Source organism: Chenopodium album, chromosome 14 (genome assembly GCF_948465745.1).
Source record: "Chenopodium album chromosome 14, dcCheAlbu1.1, whole genome shotgun sequence".
Classification (NCBI taxonomy): Eukaryota; Viridiplantae; Streptophyta; class Magnoliopsida; order Caryophyllales; family Amaranthaceae; genus Chenopodium; species Chenopodium album.
In genome coordinates this window covers 28371769-28394153 of record NC_137847.1, presented here as the reverse complement: position 1 = coordinate 28394153, position 22385 = coordinate 28371769, and the positions used below count along the sequence as shown (strand labels likewise).

General features: G+C 39.5%; 1 non-coding gene across 1 annotated transcript; it reads right to left on the bottom strand.

The window, feature by feature from the left end:
• Positions 1 to 710: 710 nt before the first annotated feature.
• On the bottom strand, positions 711 to 816 carry LOC145580387 (small nucleolar RNA R71). The gene has a single exon (XR_014099444.1). It is a non-coding gene; the product is annotated as a small nucleolar RNA R71 (small nucleolar RNA).
• Positions 817 to 22385: the final 21569 nt, after the last annotated feature.

Below are 22385 nucleotides of genomic sequence, written 5' to 3'. Positions count from 1 at the left end.
AACCCCTTCTTGACTCCGAAATAGCTTGATTTAGGCATCGTGCATTTGATATACATTCCCTTAGGTTCGACCTTGACTTACCACTACGCTAAATAGGGGTTAGTTAAGTTACAAATTTTGTTTGATTGGGTGGGGTGGTAGCCCAACGACCTACCGTTCTCCTTCCCATCAAAATGGCGCCGTTGCCGGGTAATGGTGCTTGAGTGCATGTTGTTTTTGAGTCTATTTCATTTTGATAAAATACAAAAAGATTTTACACTTAGGCTACACTTGTAGCCGTGCTACTAATATTGTCTTTGAGTTTTGTGTGTGTAGATCCCAAGTCATGGGAGGTAGTTCAAGAGTTACCTTGAAGGAGCTTGGAGTGCCCGAGGCCTATAGGTATGAGAGCGCCATAGCTCCACCTATATCACCGGAGAATGACTTTGAAATAAAGCCGGCAATGATCACCCTTATTGAGAGGAGACAATATGGTGGGGCGAAGAACGAGAGCCCATTGAACCATCTTAAGGAGTTTGAAAAATATTGTAACACAATCAAGATTAATGGGGTGTCTCAAGAATTCATCCGCCTTAAGTTGTTCCCTTTCTCCCTCATAGGAAGATCTTTGGAATGGCTAGATAAAGAGATGAAGCCCAATTCATTGAAAACTTGGGATGATGTCACCAAAGCTTTCTTGTTCCGTTTCTATCCTCAAAAGAAAACGGCGGAGGCAAGAGCTTTGATTCAAGGGTTCAAGCAAAGGCCTAATGAAAGCCTTTATGAAGCATGGGAAAGATTCAAGGATTATCAAAGGGAGTGTCCACACCATGGGATTCCTACCTATCAAATCATACATATCTTTTATGGTGGGTTGAGTTCTCATGGGAGAGCAAGTTTGGATGCCGGAGCCGGAGGCCCAATCATGAACAAGACGGAAGAAGAAGTGGTTGATGCTATTGATGAAGTAGCTCGTCATTATATGAATTGGCAAGAAGTGGAAAGAGAACCAGCAAGCAAGGGTTACTCGATCGAACAACTTAGTGTCATTAATGATTTGACCACTTTGATTGCGGATTTAGGGAAAGAAGTTATGTCTCTCAAGGAAAAGCTTGAGAAGCCTCCTTCCCAAGCTCTAATTCTTCCCTCCCAAATTAAGGGGAGAGGTACATCTTCTCACTCTAACTCCAATCTTTCAACTTGTTGCATGATTGTGGAATGTTGGCCATGTCAATTATGTGGAATGAATGATCACAATGCTTCTATGTGCCCAAATGTTTCTTGTAGTGAATGTGATGGAAGTGAAATGGAACACATGAATTATGTCAATAATCATGCTTGTGAACCTAGAAATGATGTTCAAAGGAATATTGGAAATAGGAATTATCATATGAATCATGATGATTATAACCAAAATGGAGGTTATAGGAATCATGATTGCCAAGAGATTCATGGTAACTATAACCATCATGGTTGTAATGGTCATGGTCATGGCTATAGACATGGGGATCATAACCAAGGTTATGATAACTATGGTCAACAAAGGAGCCAAAATGAAACTAGGGGTAATTGGAATAATCAAGCTAGGGGATATTTTCAAGCAAGTTTTCAAGATGGTTCCCCAATTGATTTAGTTCCAAATGCTCAAAGTTTAAATGATAATTCCCATGACCAATCATTTCCTTCTAGAGAATTTTTGGAAAGTGTCATTGAGAAACAAGCCAAGACTTTGGAAATGTGTATGGTTTTGAATGAAGAGAAGTTTAATTACATGTTGGCTTATAACAAAGATTTGAGTGAAAAACTTTCTCAATTGACTAGTATATTCAAGGAATATGCTCACTCTTCTTCTTTGACTCCACCAAGCTTAGATTCTAGGAACCCTATGGATGCCATTGTTACTAGAAGTGGTAAGGTCCTTGAGGGAGGTGTGCCTAAGAAGAGTGTTGCTAATGAGAGAACTAGTAAGAATTCCATTGAAATCGAAGGTGATGAATGCCCCTTGAGCGAAAATGTTGGTGAGGAACAAGTAGAGAAGGTGATAGAGAAAGAGAGAGAGGTTTGCAAACAAAGGCTCCCCTATCCTCAAAGATATAATAGATATAATTTGGACGAACAATTCGGGAAATTTGTAGAGATGCTTAAGCAACTTCATTTAACTCTTCCTTTCACCGATGTTGTTGAACAAATGCCAAATTATGCTAAGTTCCTTAAGGAGATTTTGAGTGGAAAAAGGACTTGTGATGTGGTGGAGACCATTAGCCTTACCGAGCATTGTAGTGCAATCATCATGAATAAGATGCCTCCTAAGTTGAAGGATCCCGGAAATTTTTCCATCCCTTGTGCTATCAACAAGACCCAAATTGATAATGCCTTATGTGATTTAGGAGCTAGTGTTAGCCTTATGCCATATTCGGTTTATTAAAGATTAGGTCTAGGAGAACTTCTACCTTCAAAGATTACCTTGCAATTAGCCGATAGGTCAATCAAGATTCCTAAGGGAAAGGTAGAAGATGTGCCTTTAAGGGTTGGAAAATTTGTTATTCCGGTTGATTTTGTTGTGTTGGACATGGATGAAGATGCTACAATACCTATCATCTTAGGTAGACCTTTCCTTGCTACATCGGGGGCTATGATAGATGTGAAAAGTGCTAAGATATATCTTAAGATAGGAGAGGAAGTAATTGAATTTGATTTGAATGAAGGAATGAAATATCCTTCCTCTTCTTTAGAAAATTGCATGAGAGTTGAAGTGCTTGATAATATTGTGAATTCCATGCATGAGCACTTGCTCACATCTAACGATTCTCTTGAGTGTGTCTTTTTGAACAAGGAAAAGATAGGTATCTCAACCAAGGAAGAGCAATTGTATGAAAATTTGCTTAATGAAGGCGATATAGGGAGTGGAGAAGAAACTTGCATGGGGATATCAAGTCAAGATGCTTTGCAAGTGGCCTCAACCAAAGAAGGAAAAGGTGTTCCCATGGTAGAGCTAAAACCTCTACCATCACACCTTAGGTATGAATTCTTAGGCCCTAATTCTACATATCCCGTTATTGTTAGTGCATCCTTGAGTGAGAGCCAAGCTCAAGCGTTATGTGGTGTTTTGAGAAAGCACCAAGGTGCTTTGGGGTACACAATTGATGATCTTAAAGGCATAAGCCCCGCCTTGTGTACACACCACATAACACTTGAGGAAGGCACCCTTCCTTCTATTGAACGACAAAGGAAACTACATCCCCCAATGGGAGAAGTAGTCAAGAAAGAGATCACCAAGCTTTTGGATGCGGGAATTATATTCCCCATTTCAAGCTCAAGGTGGGTCTTTCCCGTGCATGTCGTTCCTAAAAAGGGGGGTATGACCGTAGTTGAGAATGAGAAAGGTGAGCTCATTCCAACTAGAACAGTCACCGGTTGGAGGATGTGTATAGACTATAGACGTCTAAACACATCAACCCAAAAGGATCATTTCCCTATCCCTTTTATTGACCAAATGCTTGAAAGGTTGACTAGGCACAAATTCTATTGCTTTCTTGATGGATATTCGGGATTCTTTCAAATTCCTATTCACCCCGAGGATCAAGAAAAGACAACCTTCACATGCCCCTATGGTACCTTTGCATATAGAAGAATGCCCTTTGGATTGTGTAACGCTCCGGCGACCTTTCAAAGGTGTATGATGAGCATTTTTGGGGACATGCTTGAAGAGGAAATGGAAGTCTTCATGGATGATTTTTCCGTGGGAGGTGTTTCATTTGAGGATTGCCTCAAAAATCTTGAAAGATGCCTAGAGAGATGTGAAAAGGTCAACTTGGTGCTTAATTGGGAAAAATGCCACTTCATGGTGGAAGAAGGGATTGTTCTAGGCCATAAAATTTCCAATAAAGGCATCGAGGTTGACAAGGCTAAGATTGAGGTAATAGAGAAGTTGCCTCCCCCGGTCAATGTGAAAGGGGTAAGATCATTTTTGGGTCATGCCGGATTTTATAGAAGGTTTATCAAAGATTTTTCTCTTATTGCTAAGCCCTTAAATGATCTTCTCCAATAAGATGTTGATTTTGTCTTTAATGATGCTTGCTTGGAAGCTTTTAATAAATTGAAGAAAGCTTTGACTTCTACTCCTATTGTCCAAGCCCCTAGATGGGATTTGCCATTTGAGGTCATGTGTGATGCAAGTGATACGGCTATAGGAGGTGTGTTGGGTCAAATAATTGACAAGAAGCTCCATGTCATCTATTATATGTCAAAGACTCTCAATGGTGCTCAAAGAAATTACACAACAACGGAAAAGGAATTCTTGGCTATTGTTCATTCTTTTGAGAAATTCCGTTGTTACTTGTTGGGGTCTAAGACTATAGTTTTCACCGATCATGCGGCTTTGAAGTATCTCTTTGGGAAAAAAGAATCCAAACCGAGGTTAATTCGTTGGGTCCTTGAGCTTCAATCTTTTGATCTTGAGATCCGAGATAAAAAAAGGTGCTGAAAATGTTGTTGCGGATCATTTGTCTAGACTTGAAGATTTTCAAGTTCAAGACGATGGGTCTCCTATAGAGGACCGGATGTTGGATGATTCTTTGTATGTTATCAATATGAAGGAGCTCCCTTGGTTTGCCGATTTGGTGAATTTTCTTGCTTGTGGGGAGTTCCCTTTTTCTTTTTCCAACAATCAAAAGAGAAAGTTTAAGCAAGAAGCAAGGCACTATGTATGGGATGAACCAATCTTGTACAAAAGAGGTGTGGATGGATTGTTGCGCCGATGTGTGCCAAATGAGGAAATACCAAATGTTTTGAAGATGTGCCACTCGGATCCTAGTGGTGGTCATATGGGTGTTTCAAGAACGGCCTCTAAGGTGCTTCAATGTGGATTATGGTGGCCTAACCTCTTTAAGAATGCTTGGGAATATGTCAAAAGTTGTGATCAATGCCAAAGGACCGGGAATATTTCGAGGAGGAATGAGATGCCCCAACAACCAATACTTGAATTGGAGATATTTGATGTTTGGGGTATAGATTTTATGGGTCCTTTTCCATCTTCTTATGGGAATCAATATATCCTTGTTGCCGTTGATTATGTGTCAAAGTGGGTGGAAGCCATTGCTTCTCCCACTAATGATCATAAAGTGGTGATGAAATTGTTCAAAAAGATAATATTCCCTAGGTTTGGCATCCCCAAAGCGGTTATAAGTGACAATGGCTCGCATTTTGTGCACTATGCTTTCCGGAAGATGTTGAAGAAGCATGGAGTGAACCAACGATTTGGTCTTCCTTATCATCCTCAAACTAATGGGCAAGTTGAGGTATCTAATCGTCAATTAAGTTAATTCTTGAGAAGACGGTTGCAAGGAGTAGGAAAGATTGGGCAAATAAGCTTGATGATGCTCTATGGGCATATAGAACGGCTTTCAAAACTCCTATTGGTACCACTCCTTGTCGCTTGGTTTATGGGAAATCTTGTCACCTTCCGGTTGAGCTTGAGCACCGCACTCATTGGGCTATTAAAAAGATCAATTTTGATTTGGCTAGTGCGGGTGAGCAACGTTGGTTAGATCTTCATGAGTTAGAAGAGCTTCGGTTGGATGCTTATGATTGTGCTAGCTTGTATAAAGCTAGAACTAAGGAGGTGCATGATAAGCTCATTGAGAAGAAAGAGTTTGTTCCGGGGGATAAGGTGCTTCTTTTCAATTCCAAAATGAGGCTTTTTCCCGGAAAATTGATGTCTCGTTGGACCGGCCCTTTTGTTGTTCAAGAGGTGTTTTCAAATGGTTCTATCAAAATTTCTCCCTTGGATATTTCGAGAACTTTTAAGGTTAATGGACATAGACTAAAGAGGTATTATGATGGAGTGTTCGTGGGGGTCATTCATGACATGACTCTCTATGATCCGCCTTGAAAGAGGTGGAGGATGTCTACCTTAAGACTCTAAATTAAGCGCTTCACGGGAGGCAACCCGTGCTTTCTAACTTTTTCTTTCTTTTTCTTTTGGTTTTTTTTTGGGTTTTGATGATGTTTTTGTGATCTAATTTTGTTGTGTTTGATGTTGTAGGATGGTTTGAGTCGAATTCCAACAATTTTGATGCCAACTTTGAGGTAAACTTGTCCCAATTCTTAAGTTGGAAAGGTGGGTAAGAATGGAGAATGGTAAATACTTGTGTTTATTTTCATGATTTCAAGTTTTTCTTTCTCCAATATGAAGTGTAGCTACTGCCTATGTGGTTCCTCATGACCATCATGGGGTGTGCGCACATGATGAGGGAGGAAGACAATCGGGAAAAAGAGCCCAGTTTTTGTGCGCCCGCACACCAGCACTGTGCGGCCGCACACGAGCACTGTGCGGGCGCACATCTCTCTTGTGCGGCCGCACATTGCTGGGTCTACGTGGGGTGGTTTTCCCTCCTCTCTTAAGCCCGATTTTTCCTTGTCTCTCTCTCCTATTTCATTCTACTTCCTCCTTAAGTCTATTGTGGTTGCTCATAGTTGCTCTCCATTCTCCTCATAATATTTTTCATTTTTCCTCATCAAAATTTTCCATAATTCTCATTACTTTGCTCCCCAAGTCTTCATTCTACATCCTTAAAGGTAATTTTCTCACTCCTAGTTTGAAAATTTTGGGTACTTTTTAATTGAAACTTGTTGGTATGATTGTTGGAGATGTTTATGTGTAGTGGTGTTTTTCTTGCTTAATTGTTGTGATTTTCAATCAATTGAAAGTATAATTGCATGTTTTATGTGATAAAGTTTCAATTTTCTTATCTCATGAGAATTTGAGCATGACTAGTACTACCCTCTTACTCTCCACCATTACTACTACTTGTTTTTATGATGATGATTATGGAATTGTTGATGATGGTTTTGTGAAATCTAATTATGATGATGATATTACTTGAGCATTTACGAATTTTGGCATGAACCTTGTTGGATTTTCATATGTTTAGTTTTAGGGTGTTTTGTTGATGTTGATGGTGATAATGGAGAAAGTGGTTGTTGGTAGTATGGTATATAGTTGCTTTTGTTAATTGTGAATTGGGGTAATACTTGTGTCAATTGTGATGTTTTGATTATGCATTATTCATCTCTATTGAACTTTTGCTTAACTCATGTCATATTGTCCTTTTATTTTTCCCCATGTACATGATTAATTTTTGGCACACCATTCCTACTATTGAAATCATTTTCTTTGTGCTTTATCTTATAGATGGGTGGTTCAAGACAAGCTAAGCGCGCAAAGGTTACAAATTCGAGGAAGACAATTGATCCACCTTCTTCCATCAAAGAAACTTATGGCATCAAGTTCACGGTTCAAGAGCATTGGGATAGATTTGAGAGTCTTTCTTCACGGAAATTGTATTCTACAAGATTCTATGATCGAGACACCACTACTCTTCTTGGGATAGACGACGATGTGCGGATGTTAGCTCGAAATTTGGGTCTTGAGCAATTCATTGACCTTAATGCTCCCACCTATGCAAGTCTCACCTATGAATTCCTATCTTCGCTCGAAGTGCAAGAGGATGGTGACGATAATGAATGTCCAACACTTACCTTCCAAGTATTCAATGAAGACTATTATATTCCCCTTTCATTCCTAAACAAGATGTTTAACTTTCCGGAGCCTATTGATGGAAAGCCTTTGATTTATCCGGCCTATGAAGCTCTCCATCGCAACCATAGGTATGATGAGAATGATTGGTGGGATGATATTTCTATTGAGGATACTTATTGTGCCCAAACTTCCAAATCGGCCACTATAGTCCATGGAGCGATGCGCTACTTTAGCCGCATACTTACTTATGCATTTTTCTCCAAGGAATCTCTTGGAGCTATATCTCAAGAGCAATTAAGTTGGCTATGGTTGGCTCACGATATTGGGATGATATGTTGGAGGACTTTGATGTAATTGATTTTGCTAGGCATTTGCTCGACCGCTTCATCGATATTCGTGACGGTTTCTTTCTCTCGGGAAGCATTCAAATTGGGGGTATGATCACCCTCATCGTGCTATCGCTTAACAAAAAATATGCTTCCATGATTGGAGATCTTGTGGAGATTCAGGATCCTAGAGAGAAGTCTCCGTCTTGTTTGTTGGGCACGTTTGCCTTAATCAATCAAAAGTTCATTGAGCGCACTATCATGGACGATTTGTTTATTTGGAAGGTGTCTCGGACAACCGATTGGTGCCTCATTTCCTACGAAGGGTCGATGGTGAGAGACAAGAGTTCGCCCTATCCTTGGAAGCCGCCCAAGAGAGATATTCCGGTTTCTTTTCGTCGGGTTTCCATGCCTTCTTCGGGTAATGCTTTTCCAAGGTCTAAGGCCTCTTCATCTAAGGGAGGTATCCCTCAAACTTCTTCTCCTACTCCTCTTCCTCCTTCATCCCCTCCCTTGCATGATTTATCTAGCTTGCATGCTAAGATTGCTGCCCTTTCTATTGCATTGTCTTCTTCTTCTATGGGGAATACTTGTTTTGTGGGTGGTTATGATTATCATGCTAGGAGGGTGTATGACTTTCATGTGTCTAGAGGGGATATTGAGCCTTATGTGAATTATCCATATCTCCCGGTCCAAGAGGGCCCTGTCCCACAGTGGGAGCCTTTTGACAAGGCGGTGGGGCCCCGTCTTTGCTATCCCTACTGGGAGGGCCCGCATATGGCGCATAGTGCCATTCGTGGGACCTCTAAAGGGGATTACGATTACAGGAGGCCGGGAGGATGTGACTGGACTTATGATCCAGCAAACCCTGCTCCTTTCCCTTCCCCTGAGACTGAGGGGAGATGGGGTCGTTCAGGGCCCCCTGTCTTGGATGACTGGTCTGACTATTTTGCTGCTGATGCCCTTAGGAGGTTGGGTGAGGCTAAAGGGAAGGAAGTTGTTTCGTTAGGTGGGGGGAGTACTAGTTCTACCCCCTACTTTAGTGCCGAGTGAGCCATTTTGGCCCCCTCCGTATGCATGCTTTATGATTGTGCTTTGTGTTTGCCCTGTGGTTGGGTTTAGCTTGGGGGAGGGGTGGCTCATTTCTAGCTTGGGGGAGTTGGTTTAGGTTGGTTATGGTTTGCATGGTTCTCCTCCTTGTTAGTGGTTTATTTCGCATTTTTCCTTCTTAGCCTCTATGTCCTCTGTCTGCTCTGATGTCTCTGTGATATTTTATCTGCTGTTTCTTTGATGATGACTCGCTCTGTTCTTTATCTATCTGCTCTGCTATTACTCTGATGATTCTTGTTGCTGATGATGTTTCCTGATGTTTCACTGTCTCTGATATATATTTTTCATTTCCCGTCGTTATGCTGCCGAATTTTTGGCTGTTTTCATTTGGAAGTTACTAACAATTTTCTTTGTATATAGATTCTTTTATTCTCTTTTTCTCACTTGGTCTTTGGTCAAAGCATTTGTTTATGGAATGCAACGAGGTGGCTTCTACTTACTTCGTTTAGTTTTGTTAAGCTTGGAGCCGGTGAGATCTTTCTTATTTTTCTCTTTATTTTTCTTGGTTGCATAGAATAGGTTTAGTTTATGGGATGTTGAATGGTTCGAGGATGAATGCTTGTTAACACGTAATGTGTTTGGGATCGATGACAATGATGTCATTCGATCACTTGTCTGTCGATTGGGATTCTTATTTGTTTCACTGGCATTCTAGTGCTTTCATGTTATCTCTCCTATTTTCCTTTTCTATGTTCCATTACTTCGCTTTTATTTTCTTTTATTTTCTCTTTCTTTTATTTCCTTTCTTTTTTCTTTGTGGTATAATTTTGAGGCTTTAATTTTCACTTTTCTTTTGAATTGGACCTTGTACATTGGACTTTGTCTTTTGCATGATTTTCTTCCTAGGTTGTAAAGGTATGCACGGTTTGAGACTATGTTTGGTTGACTCTAGGATAGTGTATGCTAGGGTAGTTGGTTTGAACTAGAGGGATCATGAAGCCGGATTCTACTTGTTTGTGGCACGTTGGTAGTTGCTTCCCATAGTTGATTTGACACCATTAGTGAGTTTTTGCCACATCCTTGTGAGGTTACTTGTTTTTCTAGCCTTCAACATTCTTTGATTGAGCGGCGTGGATCCTTGACTATGCATACCTAATCTAATAAAGCTTGATGTATGATTCTCAAACACGAGACCGAACTATCTAGGAAGGACAAAGGCACATTTTTCGGGGTGGTATCTTCATTTTTGTTATACTTTGTTATTTTCTCTATTTTTGGGTTTACATTTGCCTTCTTGCAACCATTTGAGCCTTATACCTTCTTTTCAAGCCACATCTTTAGTTCTTTGGCCTTTTGTTTCATTTTTCTTTCTTTTCTTGGTTTTTGGTGAAGCAATTGATCATACTTGATGGAGTTTGTGGTGGAGAAGTTGATATGTTTGGTTCTTATGAAAGCATATATGTGTTTTGAATTCTTGGTGAATAATGGCAAATGAGTATGAGTAAAAGCCGTCCTACATTATAAAGGGCATGGACATATAATAAGTGCAAAAGTTGAAAAAGCCGTCTAAAGTTACAAGAGGCGAGGACAAAGCACTATCTATATAAGAAAAACATGAAAAAAAAAGTGAAAAATGAAAAATTCAAAAATATTTTGATGTGAGTTTTCTCCCTTTTTGAGCATTGAGGACAATGCTCCATTTACGCTTGGGGGGAAGCGTTCTCACGCTTTTTGTATATATTTTTGTGAGTATAGCCTCGAGTAAGCTTGGGGGTGTTGTTTTTGTTTGGTGACAACTTAGTCTTGGTGTAAAGATATGCGCAATCTTTGCTTCACTATTAGGAAAACCACCAAATTTTTAAATTTTAGCCTACCTTCACCCTTTATGCCTTACGTTACAACCTTGGGGAAAGACCTTTTGACCTAGATAGTTGAGTCACTATTCGAGGGAGGGCATCATGGGTCATTGCCTAAGAAAAGGGGACGCATAGTCAAGATGTCGAGTAGCCTTAAAATATTTCTTTTCCGGTTCCTTCGAGGAATCATTGGGACACTCACTAAAGGGAGATTTGAGACTAGTGGGAAGAACGCGGTAAGATTGTTTGGGATGAAAGTGAATTGTGATAACTAGTTCCTATGCCTAGCATACCCTATGTTTCAATCAACCTTGGATATCTTGAAACGTGCATACCTTAACTACTTGAGAAAGATTGTCATTCATTTGCTCTATAGTCTTTATGTTGATTCATTTCGTAAAGGTTTGTTTTTCTTTCTTTTTCTTCTATGGTTTGCCTCATTGATGTTTGGTGTGAGTTATGGGTCAAACTCTTAGGATACCCTTACGAGACCTCACTCGTCCTCATAGGCGACTTTGGGGTTTAAAGGGCTTGTTGTAGCTAAAAACAACCGTGATTCCTACGACAATGAGTCTTAGTGTACATTCTTATCTTAAGTCTTTCTTTTTCGTTTTCAATAAAATTTTCATCCTCTCTTTTTCTTGCTTTGTTTTGCTCGAGGACGAGCAAAAGTTTAGCTTGGGGGAATTTGATGAGTGACATTTTTGGCACTCATTTGGTTCCTTTTTGGATGATTTTTATTTCTTTTTATCTTTCTTTTCTTTAGTTTCCCTTAGTTTTATTCTTGTTTTCTTCATTTCGTGCTTTTTGTAGTTAGTTTCTCTATTTCGTGCTTTTTCTTGTTTACTTGCTATTTTTCCCTTTTACTTGCTTTTTATCCTTTGATTGTAGGTTGTGATTGATTGTCCAAGGATTCCCGGTCTTCCTTTCTATAGTTTTCCATTGATTTTCATGCCTAAAGCTTGTGCAAGAAGTTTCAAGTCAATGAGAGGTTCAAGGAGCATGCTTCAAAGTCTTGTTTATACCTCATGGCTCATTTTCTTCAAGAAATTCAAGGAAGTTGCTGCCTACCTTGTCCTCCATCATCATCATCTAGGATGCGTGCACCTCGTGAGCAAGGGCAAAGAAGAAAGGAGGAAGCTGCAGCTATGTGCGGGCGCACTTGAGGAGTGTGCGGCCGCACATCTGTCGTGTGCGGCCGCACATCAGGTGTGTGCGGGCGCACATTCCTGGGTACACTCCTTCGAGCGTCCGCACCAACGTGGGTCTATTTTTGGACGTCTTTCCCAACTTCCTCTTGGGATTGTTAGTTATTTTTCATTCCTTTTATAGAGAGAAGTTTGGATCTTCATAGAAGAAGAATTAGATTAGATTAGATTTTAGAGAGAGAAAACATTAGTTCTTAGCATTTTTAGAGAGAGAAAAGAACTAATGTTTTCTCTCTCTAAAATCTAATCTAATCTAATTCTTCTTCTATGAAGATCCAAACTTCTCTCTATAAAAGGAATGAAAAATAACTAACAATCCCAAGAGGAAGTTGGGAAAGACGTCCAAAAATAGACCCACGTTGGTGCGGACGCTCGAAGGAGTGTACCAAGGAAAGTGCGCCCGCACACACCTGATGTGCGGCCGCACACTCCTCAAGTGCACCCGCACATAGCTGCAGCTTCCTCCTTTCTTCTTTGCCCTTGCTCACGAGGTGCACGCATCCTAGATGATGATGATGGAGGACAAGGTAGGCAGCAACTTCCTTGAATTTCTTGAAGAAAATGAGCCATGAGGAAGGCATAAACAAGACTTTGAAGCATGCTCCTTGAACCTCTCATTGACTTGAAACTTCTTGCACAAGCTTTAGGCATGAAAATCAATGGAAAACTATAGAAAGGAAGACCGGGAATCCTTGGACAATCAATCACAACCTACAATCAAAGGATAAAAAGCAAGTAAAAGGGAAAAATAGCAAGTAAACAAGAAAAAGCACGAAATAGAGAAACTAACTACAAAAAGCACGAAATGAAGAAAACAAGAATAAAACTAAGGGAAACTAAAGAAAAGAAAGATAAAAAGAAATAAAAATCATCCAAAAAGGAACCAAATGAGTGCCAAAAATGTCACTCATCATTCCAAGGTGTTTTCGAAGATTGACTTGAGGATGGGGTACCATCAAATTCGCATGCGTGAAGGAGATGAGTGGAAGACATCTTTCAAGACAAAGCAAGGCTTGTATGAGAGGCTAGTTATGCCATTTGGGCTCTTTAATGCTCCTAGCACTGTCATGAGGCTCATGAACGAGGTACTTCGCCCCTTCATTGGTAAATTTGTTGTTTATTTTAATGACATACTTGTTTATAGAAAATGTGAACTTGATCATGTTAAACATTTGAGGCAAGTATTTGAAACATTGAGAAGTAGGCGGCTTTTTGTCAAGTTGGAGAAGTGTACTTTTATGGTTCATAGTATTATTTTTCTTGGTTATGTGATTTCGAATGTAGGGATCTCAATGGACCCTAGTAAAGTTGAGGCCATTCAATCTTGGCCTACTCCTACCACTCTCACTCAAGTTAGGAGTTTCCATGGTCTAGCTTCCTTCTATCGAAGGTTTGTGAAGAATTTTAGCACTATTTTGGCCCCGGTAACGGAGTGTATGAAGAAGGGAACTTTTGAGTGGACACCATCGGCTCAAAGGGCTTTTGAGACCCTCAAGAAGAAGTTGTGTGAGGCTCCAATCTTAGCTCTTTCGAATTTTTATCAACCCTTTGAGGTTGAATGTGATGCTAGTGGGGTTGGAGTTGGGGCGGTTCTTGTACAAGGAGGGAGACCGGTTGCTTATATTAGTGAAAAGCTTGGTGGAGCAAGAATGAGATATAGTACCTATGACAAGGAGTTCTATGCTATTGTGAGGGCTCTTGATCATTGGTCACATTACTTGAGGCCTAAACCATTTGGCTACACTCTGATCATGAATCTCTCAAGTACATCAATGGTTCTCATAAACTCAATGCAAAGCATGCCAAATGGGTTGAATTCCTCCCATCATTCACTTTCCCTTCTAAGTACAAGGAAGGGAAGAGCAATGTTGTCGCCGATGCTCTTTCTAGGAGGCATTGTATGATCACTATTGTTGATGCGAAGTTTTTAGGGTTTGAGTTTCTTAAAGAGTTGTATAGCGATGATGAGGATTTTGGTGGGTTGATGAAGAAGTGTGAGGAAGGGGTCGATGGCTCTTTCATGGTGCAAGAGGGTTTCCTTTTCAAGGGAAACAAGCTTTGTGTTCTGAAATGCTCTCATTGACGGTTGCTTTTCAAAGAAGCTCATCAAGGAGGACTAGCCGGACACTTTGGGGTTGCAAAAACATATGACATTCTTCGAGAACATTTTTATTGGCCCAAGATGTTTGGTGATGTGCAAGATGTGATAGGTCGTTGTGGGGGTTGTCACAAGAATAAGAGTCAATTCCGTGAAGGACTCTACTCTCCTCTTCCGGTCCCTAGTCACCCTTGGGATGATCTTAGTATAGATTTTTTTATTGCTCTCCCTCGCACTCAAAGGCAAAATGATTTCGTGTTTGTTGTGGTTGATCGTTTTAGCAAGATGGCTCACTTCATTCCTTGCCACAAGACCGATGACGCTTCTCATGTGGCTACCTTGTTCTTCAGAGAAATGGTGAAGGTTCATGTCATTCCAAAAAGTATTATGTCGGATCGAGATCCTAAGTTCTTGAGCTACTTTTGGAAGACCTTGTGGAAGTTAGTGGGAACCAAGCTCTTGTTTAGTACCTCTAGTCACCCTCAAACCGACGGCCAAACCGAGGTAACTAATCGTACCATGTCCACCGTTATTCGAGCTATCATTTAGCAAACACATGAAAGATTGGGATCTTAAGCTACCTCAAGTTGAATTTTCTTACAACCGCTCTCATTGCATAGCTACCGAGAAAACACCATTTGAAGTAATGTATGGTTTCAATCCCCGCCTACCACTTGAATTGTTGCCTAGTATCCCTCAAGAGGAGTTGAGCTTTGAGGCAAAAGATAGAGTTGAAACGATGAAAAAACTTCATGAAGATGTCAAGAAGAAAATTGAGAAGGCAAATGAGAGTTACAAGGCAAGGGCAAACAAATTCAAGAAGCCAAGGGAATTCAATGTAGGTGATCTTGTGTGGCTACATCTTCGAAAGGAAAGATTCTCGGCTAAGAGAAAGAACAAGCTCATGCCAAGATCCGAAGGCCCCCTTGAAGTTGTGGAGAGAGTTGGACCTAATGCTTATAAGCTCAAACTACCGGGAGACTTTGGAGTTCATGCTACCTTTAATGTTGGTGATCTTGCTCCTTTTCTTTTTGAAGATGATATTGGTGAATGGTGATGATGATCCGGAATTGAGGGAAATTCCTTTTGAAGAGGAGGGGTTTGACGCGGGTGCATGGAACTTAATGGAAGAAGTGGAAGATGTGCCACGTGTCGTGACACGAAGTCGGGCTAAGCTCCTTGGAGGTCACCTTTTAGGGCTAACCATCATCACACTTGTAGACAAGAAGAATTGAAAAGGTGCGGCCAAACCAAGGAAGTCCGACCGAACCACCTAGGCAGTTTCAAACCCGATTTTATCAGTTTTGCAGCAGTGGTCGAACTCCAAAAGTTCGACCGAACCAGGAGCAGGACAGTTCGACCGAACCCTCCCTAGGTTCGGCCGAACCTACCCAGAAGTTCAACCGAACTTACCCTGATTTCGTGATGAGTGACATTTATGGCACTCATTTGGTCCCTTTTTGGATGAATTTTATTTCATTTTATTACTCTCTTCTTTAGTTTTCCTTAGTTTTATTCTAGTTTTCTTCATTTTATGCTTTTTGTAGTTAGTTTCTCTATTTTATGTATTTTCTAGTTTACTTGCTATTTTTCCCTTTTACTTGCTTTTTATCCTTTGATTGTAGGTTGTGAATGATTGTCCAAGGATTTCCAAGCCTCCTCTCCATGGTTTTTCATTGATTTTCATGCCTAAAGCTTGTGCAAGAAGTTTCAAGTCAAAGGGGGGTCCAAGGAGCATGCTTCAAGGTCTTGTATATGCCTTCTTCATGGTTTATTTCCTTCAAGAAATTCAAGAAAGGTCCTGCCTACCTTGTCCTCCATCACCATCATCTAGGATGTGTGCACCGCATGAGCTAGGACGAAGAAGAAGAGAAGGAGGCTGCAGCTTTATGCGGGCGCACTCGAGGAGTGTGCGGCCGCACATCTGTCGAGTGCGGCCGCACACCTGGTGCGTGCGGGCGCACCTATCTGGGTGTGTTCCCGTGCGCGCCACTCTCTCTCCTCCAAGCGCCCGCACCGGCGTGGGTCTACTTTTGGACGTCAATCCTAACTTCCTCTTTGTATTGATAGTTATTTCTTTCCTTTTATAGAGATAGAATTAGATCTTGATTGGAGAGATTTTAGATTAGATTAGATTTTAGAGAGAGAAAAACACTAGTTCTTAGCATTTTTAGAGAGAGAAAATGTGGGTTTGATGATTGATGATTGAAGATTGCTACAATTGATTGGATTTCTATCAAGTTTGTAAGGATTCTTTACTCTTTAATGCAATTTAAAGTTTGATTTCATTAGTATTGTTGTTTGATTTGGTTAATTGATAGTTTGATTGATTTTGATTGAATTTGTTGGTTTCAATTTGATTTCAATTGATGAATTTGGGAATGATGATTAGTTTAGGTTTGATTTTGATGTTCTTCATGGATTGTGAGTAGTTTATTTGCTAGGGTAGTGGTGAAGCACGTATTGATGATGAATTGAGATTAATTTGGGTGAAATTGATTGAGTTGATAATGTGATTAAATTGGTTGATTGATTTTGTGCATGTGTGTGCTTGATTAGGCTTGATCACCCTTGTTATTCACACTAGATTGCATTGTGAGTTCACATTGATACGGACCATTGATTTGTGGCTTGCATTTACTCGATTAAGATATCTTGTGATGTTTCCTAGCAAGTGTTTGATGTAGTTGACGCTAATTAGACCTCTAGGAGAATAGCTTGATGTACTCTCTTGGTTGCAATTTCGGTTTTCCCTCACATTGCTTGACTTGATTGGTGGATTCCCCAAGTTGATTGAACTTCATTGTTGATGCATGTGGATCCATTCCCCTAGCGCCTTTGCATTTGATTAGTTCAAGCTTTTTGCATTACCTAGCTTAGCTCTAGTTTCTACCATAAACCCCTACTAGACTTCGGAATAGCTTGACTTAGGCATTGTGCATTCGACCTCCATTCCTTTGGGTTCGACCTTGACTTACCACTACACTTTATAGGGGTTAGTTGAGTTACAAATTTAGTTTGATTGGGTAGGGTGGTAGCCCAACGACCTACCGTTCTCATCCCATCATTTCGGCCGAACCTTCTCTCGTTTTTCTGCTAGTTTGTACAAACTATTTAAGTTGTTTTAAGACGTTTTTGCATTTTAGTTAATGTTGAACTTTGCTTGATTTTGTAATCAAAGAGACTTTCTCTCTCTACCATAATCTTTGTGATTATCTTGCTTTCTTTGTGATTGCTACCTTATAATCTTTGTGGTTACACCTTAATCCTAGCTTTACTTGGTGTTGGCTTTGATTAAGACCCCTATTTCATTTATCTTGGTGATTTTGAGATAGGTTTGCCTTATTTGTTGCATTGGAATTTGTGCTTGTTTGAAAGTTTTCCCTTTTTACTTGTCTTTCCTTGGTTATTTCATATCACAATACACTCAAACATAAATCAAATAATCCATGGGAAGGGAGAACAAGGAGATCAATCCAACAAACCAACACATGTCCAATAAGTCATCATCCACTAGAGAAAGAGCAAGGAAGGATATTACCGGATATTAGGTGGGTGTAAATACCCGCAAATGACCCAATTAAACCTTTCAAAGCTAATTTCTCAAGAGTTGAACCTTGTTTCCATATGGTAGCAAAAATAGGAGTCCACCTTCCTTGATTCTTGATCCAAATCGAAGCACCAAAGTATATCAAGTCATGTACCTAGCAAAAGGCACACAAAAATTTCCATGAGATAAAATCTATTCTAAAAACAAAATAAAATCTATTCTAAAACACGGGTTACTTCCCGAGAAAGGCTTGCTTAAGGTCCAAGCTTGACCACTCTAGTAAATAATATTGCAACGCGTGCAAGAGCTTGTCAAATGCACTACTACACATTTCATATGAAAGCAAGTATGCACATGACAAAAATAAGGCATGCAACAAGCTTAGTGTACACCTATGAGGAGAGAGATGCCAAGAGAAGGAAGAAGAATCAAAGGAAAATTCAACAAAATAAGAAAACGGAAAAAAAGAAGAAGAAGAAGAAGAAGAAGGCAAACTCTCCTCAAAATATTTTTGGGTGGCAACATCACCCTTTTCCTCAACAATAAACGAATAAGGGACATTAAGATCATCATAGACAAGGGGGTCCCCAATAGGCTCATCAACAAAGGAAGGGAGGGATATAGGAGTGTAGGGGATATGGTTGAAACTCCTTGAAAAAGGGACATGAGATGAGTGAATAGGGGCTATGGTCTCACTAATGGACTCTTCCTCACCACCATGCCTCAAATCACCCATAAGAGCATGGAAATAAATCATAGAATCCTCAAAAGAAGAATACTCATGACAACCATCTCCCTCAAACATCCAACTCCCAAGAGGAACCACATAATCTCCTCCACTACATTCATGAACAATAACTCCCTCAACTTCCTTAAAGCCCAAAGTCTCAAACCATGCATGAATGGATGCAAATTTATTTCAAAATCATCTCTCTTCCATGAAGCATTCTCAATGAACTCACCCAAAAGGCTATGGGTTTTCCTTTGACTCTCAAGAACTTTATTGGCCATAACCACAAACAAGTCCAAATACTCATGGATAGAAGAGTCACATTCATACACTTGAGACTCATCAAGATGTGAAGAGGGTTAGGATTTTCAAATTCAACACTCTCTTCGTTCTCTCCTTCACCATCACTCAAATGCTCATCAAAGGTATCCTCACACTCTCTTGGTTACTCGTGAATATCATCATCATCATTCTCAACACACACATTGGATAGGGATTTTTCATAAACAAGCATCAAGAATGGCAATTGGCTTTCTAGCTCTTCACTTCTCCTTTTTCTCTCCTCAAGTTGCTCATCACTCATTTTAAGAGACTCCTCACTCTTTTTCATCATCTCCTATTGAAATCTCATAAGATTAAGAATCGACTCCTTTTTAGGCCCAAGATCATCACTAAGCTCATCATGCCTAATTTGAGCTTCCAAAGTAGGAATAGGAGATTTAAAAGGTGTAGAAATTTGAGGCTCAACAAAAGAAGAAGAAGTACAACCAAGATTGGAAGAATCAACATTAAAATCATGAGCATATACATCACATTGGGGAGTGGGGGCACAATCAAACATATGAGATTTGTCAACTCGAGCATGCACATCATTATCATGAACAAAAGAGGAAATAGAATTGAAATCATTTGTTCTAGGTTCGCTAATGGGATCATGTGACAAATCAATGGAAATCATGCTAACATTAGAAGATTTAACACATTGCACATCAAAATTGGGAACATGATTACCCCTATTATATACATCCCTAGCTAACAAAACATAAAAATCCCAAGCATCATCAATTGATAATACTCTAAATCTACCATTATGCATGCATTCAACTTCATTCCTAGTTTGTTAACTAAAACAAAATTAACAATCCTCACAAGCCTCCCAAAGATTACAACCATTGTAGTTCAAAAACCTTATAAGTCTATGGAAATAGGCATGAAAAGACTCACCATCATATTGAGGAAAAGAAAAACGTGCCATATTTTACAAAGCAAACAAAAATCAAATAAAAGAAAAGTATAAACAAAGACCTAGACTCAAGCAATCAAAAACACTCAAACATAGACACCGTTGGTTTAGTCAAAGAGGGTCCATGGGCGAAACGACTCATGCATGAACTTAAGACATGGTCATGAACTTAAGACTAGTGAGTGTAGGTGACATGTTAAGACTTGTGTCATGACCATGTGGCTAGACTATGTAATTAGACTCGAACAAAGACTAAGTTAAGACTTCATGTATATACACTAAACTGGACAGGCTGTCGTAATTTAGTCATAACTTTTGATCTGTGACTCTGATTGGGACGAAACCAACGCCAAATTAAAGTTAAAACTTGGGGCTATAGATCTATAGGTTGTACGACTAGTAAATCTTCCTAAAACTACGTCTATGACCAAAGAAAGTTGACGCTTGTGCAGTATACGGGAATAAAAATCCGAGTTGACTCAAAGGAACTATGACTCGATTTTAGGCTTATTCATTAGTTAAAAATTAATTAATCAATTGATTAATCAAATTCATTTAGTCATTAATTAGTTTATTTAGACTTATTCACAAGTCAAACAAACAGTTAGTGTAAACACACATAGGTTATGCACAAGCAAAGAATGCACAAGTAGTCAAGTAAGCACAATATGATGCAATGAGTTTGCAACCTAACCATGGCTCTAATTCTCTAAAGTTCAAGGATAAGGGTTAGTTAAAGAGGGTCCATGGTTATGAGTCCAGATGCAACGCACGAAAACCTTACCTTTGGAAGGGTTGGCGTGTATGGATGGCACCCCGCAAGTTAAACTTGCTTCCACGGTTTGGTGGATTCTCAAACTCGGATGTACCTGTCGTTTCCAGGAGCGTTCGATTGGGTAGATGGAGCGTGAACCCCCAGAGGGTTATGGCCATATGTGGAACACATATGGGTTCAGAAAAGAGAGAAAAAACTCAATCAGGAAGTACAATCGAGCAAATAGTGCTAGAACTAGTCAAAATAAGAAGGCAGAGTTATGGCTCGGTATTGGAAGAACTTGGCGCGAGAAAACAAAGACTGGCGCCAGAAGATGACCCTGTTGCCAGACGAAATTGCTTTTGCCAGGCGACAGAGCCATCGCAAGGCGCTGGCTCTGTTTTCTCGGCGCTAGTTCCTACATGCCTCAGCAGCTTTCTGTATTCTTAGAATTTTCCAGTTTTCGCAGTATTATTTCGATTCTAGTTGTGAAAGATATTTCTCAAATTTCCTACGTGTAAAAATCTTATGTTTTTTATTCATTTCGGATGGTCTTTCCAATGAGGACCTTTTTTTATGCATATGACAATAATGGTAATCAAAATTACGCACATGAAATACTTAGAACTTTTTGGGTCTCATCCACTCATTCTAAATCATTGCCAAAATAAATTTCAGGAATTAAAATAGAAATCCTCCCCAGTGGAGTCGCCAAAAACTGTAGGAAATATTTCAAGCATTATCCCAAACTTGAACCCCACTGTGATCATACACTTAAGCATGGTGGTGTCCAAAAGGAAGGAAACAAGAGCAAAAGAATCGCCAACAAGTTTTAGGAACTTGTAAACCGTTCACATGGTGAAGGTTACACCCCTTAACGATCCATGAGATCGTCAACTCTAATAGGTCTAGAACTATGACTGGTGTTCGGGGATGAGGGTACGAATCCAATCTAAAATAGAATGAACCCGCCCTATAAAATAGGCATGTACTTTATTCTACTCGTATTCATGTGCGCTTAACATGCAATCAATAGGTTAATCCTAAACTTGTTTAACTATTTTGGTTGAATATTAATGCACAAATAAAACTATTATTGGCGATCACTTGAATTAAAATCATATTAGCCTACACCAAATTATTGATTATCTTATTAGGCGTGATTTCAAGTACAAATTCCCTTTAAACCTGCATAAAAGGCGTGGTCAAGCAATAACAATAATATTGATCAAGCAACATAATTTTAACAAATTATATGTAAATTATTTGTCAATTAACAAATAATATGAAATAATTCGTAAATTAACAAATTATATTGCTCAAGAGAGAAGAGAGAGATTTAGGGAATTCTTGATGAGAATTGATGATTTGAAAAAGGGGAGATATGACCTCTATTTATAGAGAAAATAGTCTAGAAATGATAGAAAAGAGTTAGAATTTGAATCGGAATAAAATTGGTTATGTCGCAAAGCTGTCGTGCGCGACCGAGCCTGTCGCCAGGCGACAGGTCTTTGGAAAGATTTTAAAGTATACTTTCCAATCCAATTTGAATCAGATTAAAATATTTTTTATATAAAAAGATATGGCCAAAATAGTGGGACGGTGTCAGTTTTGGATAGAGTTTCGTATTTCTTTAATATCTTTTTCGTTATAGCTCGGAATAAATATTATAATATATCATGGAAAGATAATTTCAAGAACTATCCAACCATATAAAATTTGGATAATGATTATGAGGCACGAAAATAATATCTGACTGTCTTTGAACATCTTTAAATTTGAATAGAATTAGGACTTAAGAAAGCAAAGTTTTTATTCAATTTCAAATTCTATGATCTTATCTTTTCAAAAAGGATAATTAAGATCTTTTAGAAACTTATAGAAGCTTCTAATTAATCCTAATTGGTTTAGGAATGGGATTAAACCTTTGGACCCTCCACATGATCATTAGGTCGTAGGTAAAATCCGGTTTAGGCCCAGTTTAGTATTTTGGCCATAACTTCCTCATTATTCATCGGAATTGGGCTTATAATATATCGTTGGAAATCTCT